Source organism: Spinacia oleracea, chromosome 4 (assembly GCF_020520425.1).
Source record: "Spinacia oleracea cultivar Varoflay chromosome 4, BTI_SOV_V1, whole genome shotgun sequence".
NCBI lineage: Eukaryota > Viridiplantae > Streptophyta > Magnoliopsida > Caryophyllales > Amaranthaceae > Spinacia > Spinacia oleracea.
Window position 1 is genome coordinate 162,447,285 of NC_079490.1, and position 4,877 is coordinate 162,452,161.

The following is a 4,877-nucleotide window of genomic DNA, read 5'->3' on the forward strand; positions in this document are numbered from 1 at the left end:
TCTTGTGTACTTTCCTGTTAAGATTAAATAAAGGAGTTAAAATTAGTGTAGTTCAAAGTTGTTTAATCTAAATTTAACATTTGTATGTAAATATGAAAGTGGTATACTCACTGTGATGCAATGCATGTGATGCAGATCCTTCCAGTGTATTCCTTGAGATGTTGTTGCCTACTGTGTTGGAATAAGGGTTTGATATTCATAGGTTGCATAGTGTATCCCTATTAACAAACTTGCTGTAGTATAATTAAGTTACTTGTGGTCAAGTTAGGTTAAGGAGATCTGATGTTCTCGATATTAGTTTCAGTAGTAGGAGTCATTGAACCATCAGATGGTAATGAAGAATTTAGTTTACGCCGCAAAGATGATGTAGACTCTCTATTGTCACTCCTTCTACGTTGTCTTGAACTTGTTTCTCCTATTGTTTTATTTTATAACTTAAGGTTATTGTCAAGAATTAGGGTTAATTTCGTAATATAATGAATGTTGGGAGTAACCAACCTCTTGATGTAGGTGAGCGGTGTGCTATTTCTACTGCATTCATCATTGACGCCACTGGGTGTTGTGGCCAAATCACTGGAAAATTCCTTGGTCGAGAGTCTGTGACCCTAAAATGGGTTGGGTTATTGTTTCTGGCTTTATTTCTCCTTTGTATGAGAATGAAGCGTCGCAATAGCCTTCCATGTCTAGCTTCATCTCCATTATCCATACCTACTCTTTCTACTGCATTCATCAATGACGGCACTGAGTGTTGTGGCCAAATCACTGGCAGATGCCTTGGCCGAGAATCTGTGACCCTGACATGGGGTGGGTTATTGTTTCTGGCTCTGTTTCTCCTTTGTATGAGAATTAAGCGTCGCAATAGCCTTCTATGTCTAGCTTCATCTCCATTTTCCATACCTGTTTTCCTTATTATACTAAGGTAAAGTGGTTGGATCTACACCATGTTTTATTCGAAATTAAAGATTAAGAAATTAAAACCTTTGTCAAAATCATTACATAAGTAAGATACATTTTATTCGTCCAAGATATCACGAAAAAACAAAACACAAGTGACTTATTGTGTATTTCTAATGTAAGTCGTCCAAAAATTCACGAAAAAACAAAACACCAGTGACTTATTGTAGATTTCTAATGTAAGTCGTCCAAAAATTCACGAAAAAACAAAACACCAGTGACTTATTGTAGATTTCTAATGTAAGACATATCCCAAGTTCTAGGCCCAACGTAGCTCTTGTATTAGGGGCCTATTTTCATCACAAACATCCATATAATTGTGCTTTAAGGTTTCAAAGCTAATTTCTTCTTTAACTCTTTTAATGTCTGCTACACGCCGTTTTTTCCTTTCATGGCGGATGGCATCTAAGTTGAAGTCAGCTATGTCAAATTGGTAGCATTCCTTTAATTTGTGTATGGCTATTTGTGCAGCATGCTCAGTTTCTGTTTCCAAATCATTCGAACGTTGGCTTTTGATTTTTATTTTCGGGCAATCTTGTGTAGTTCTCAGTTTTATGATTGCTTCATATTGTTGTCGTCGTTGCTTATGGTATTGTTTGTAAAGTGGTAGTGGCAAACCATACCAGTTGATGATATCAGATAGTAGCTTAGTGAAGCTTATAGTGAAAAGTTTAGTAGTCTTAGTCATAGTAATTCTGCCAAATTGGAGAGCCAAATAAAAACGAAAGTTTAAAAATTTGAGCAAGGAAATATCATATTGAAGTGCAAAATACACATTCTTCAGTTTCATACTTTGGGGATTAGTAGGAGCGAAAATGATAAAGGTCGCAACATGCGACCTTTAAGCCGTGTCACAATGATGACATGGCATGCTTATGTGTCAAAATTTAAATTGGAAACTAAAATATTTAACTTATATAATCTATTATATACCTTTCAAAAATAGGTAGGAAAATCTTAATATTCTAATTGGTTTCCTTCTTTACATTGATTACCTTATTTATATATTTTTATAGTAAAAATATTAAATTGATAGTAAAAATAATCTGATGACGCATAGCCTACGTGGCGCCTATATGTACCAATTAAACTGCGACACGTAAGATTGCGACAACTAAATGTTGTCGCAACTTGCGACCTTTATCATCACCCTATTAGGAGAATGAGATGCATGGTCAGTCATATTCTATTGATTCTACCTCTTGTAAAATGGCATTTGACTATATTAAGTTAGACAAAGTTAAGGAACTACCTTAGTTTTCAAGAGCAAGAAATCCAAATGACAGGACAACGTCAGAAGGTTCACAAAGTACATGTATCCCACAAAGTAAAACAGAGCATTAAGTTATTTGGAAAATGAGAGTTCAACTTTAAAAGGTTCAATATAAACAGTGTTGCTATTTCATTCCTATAACTGAGGGTTACTTTATATTTCCCCTATACTCAGTAATCAATAATCGTTACTGGATTGCTACTTGTTTCTGTGGCCTTTGTTTTCATCTTGAATCTACTTTGGATATCGGATAAGTAGAAGTAGCTGTGTTGTTAACTGAGAGTTACTTTATATTTCCCCTATACTCAGTAATCAATAATCATTACTGGATTGCTACTTGTTTCTGTGGCCTTTGTTTTCATCTTGAGTCTACTTTGGATATCGGATAAGTAGAAGTAGGTGTGTTGTTAACTGAGAGTTACTTACTTGTTTCTGTGGCCTTTGTTTTCATCTTGAGTCTACTTTGGATATCGGGAAAGTAGAAGTAGGTGTGTTGTTTTGGAATATGTGGACACTATAATGTTTAGATGTATATCCCTGATGTTGTTTCTATAGAAGTCTGTGTTTGGCTACCTTGAAATGTTTAAGGATGTTGGTCACTCATATTTCAATTTGGAATCTAAAAATCCTCGTAGTTTTCTCTTTTCCCCAGATGAGAAAGTACTTGAAGTTGATAGGAACCTTAGTTGCTTATGTTTTTCCAATTGTACACCAATATTAAGGATTGTAATACTTAAACCTGTAGCTGAGAGCCTGAGAGTATTGTGTCTATTGACCTCTGTCCCGAGTTGCCTCAATCAGCAGCTGTTGGAAAGGACCCTCTGGACATAGACAGAGTCACAGAGGACTATCCGGATTTCGGAAACTAAAAGGGTGAAAACTTAACTGGGAGTGGTATTACTTAGTGCTGAAAACTTTAAGCAGTTCAAACTCAAACACATTGCTTGAGGCCCCTGCTTTCTGTATTTGTCTTGTTTACTACCATATAGGATAATTAGGTGATACTAATCGTCCATATGTCCACAAACTGACAAACCTAACCATCCAATTCACAAGCCTAACAAAAAAAATTAAGGCATGATTCACAACTCCAATGCCATCCTATCTTACCCTAGAAAAGCAACTACACATAAAACTTCTGCAAGTTTGAAGTAATTCCAAATCTCAAACAACAACTTCATTGGAACCATCCAACGGTCTAGGTCTATAATGAAAGAGTCACTAGAATGTTGTTTTCCCTGTTTGAAAAACTCTGCCAGTTACGTGGCATTCTTTCATGTTCATGTCAAGGCGTCAGGCTGAAATCCAGGTGGATCTCAGTGATTTCCTAGCCAGTGTATTGCTTTAGACATCAATAAAACATGGGAATTTTTGGTAGGCTATATTTTATAGAGATAATTTAGAAGGAAGTAATTGAATGAGATGAGGAAATAATAACCACAGGAAGGCAACAATCCTTCCATACAATTCAGCTGATGCAAACGCCCCATGACTCGACCCATACTTATCCAATTCACTCAGACCGCATCCTCGACATAGACTAAATTAGGAAACATGCTAGCAGAATCCTGGTACTCTAGACAGAACATATCTGACACTATATCGATCTACTCTATACTTGCCTTGTTCCTGGTACTATATACTGAACATGCTTGCAAAATCCAGGTCTCTTCTATATGTTAATATTCAAGTTCAACAATGTTACTCTACTATACATTCTATGCGAATGCAGGGAATATAAATCCTAAACCAGTTACCTACAGTCAGACCAGGCTTTTAAGGAACACATGCCGATTAGACTACGGAAAGCTGAGTTAAGTATATGCATGAATGCACGATTTCGTGTAGATCAAATGTACCAAATCTATATATTGTTATCCCCTCCCCAGGTTCGTACTAACTTCATTTTGCAGGATAAACTGCAGACTACACCAAACTATATTCCTGCTGCAGCTATCTGCTCCAAACTGATCAGGAACAACCTATGGGTCTGCACCCTTTACAACACCGTAAGTATACTTGTAGAAATCCATGACACTATGACAACCACATAAGTATAGTGTAGCAGAATATAATCAAGCAACATAATCAAATGGGCAGGCATATTCTATAACTTTAAGGATTTCTGAATAACCTATACAATATATAGAGGCCTTAAGAACACACTCTAAACTGAACAACTAACCGGAGTTTTTGTTGCAGGACAATATGATACTCACCAGTTGACTGTTGCCCCTGTCTTACCCAAGCCTGCATCAAGCAATACCCAAAAAAAAACAAATGATACTTTGTAACTGAAGAGCCTAATGCCATGAATAGATATACAAACAGAGGAATTAAATGATTGAAATAGTTTAGATTCTTCAGTTTACCTAATTATTTCTCATAGACCTTTAATTCTCAAAGGGGTAGGAAATTTGGGGCTGGTGAATTCAGCAAAAATATAGGAATATATATATTGGAAACCTCTGAGGGGGGCTCAATTACACAATGTCAGTTACAGATTTAGGCAATCAATTGAGAAATTGATTTGGTTCAAATGATAGAATTGAATTCATGACTTGATTACAATTGATTGTGCAAAGAGTTAAGATACATACTGTCTGGGCTCCCAATTGGAAACCAGTTGGGCCTCTAAGTCCAAAGCCCA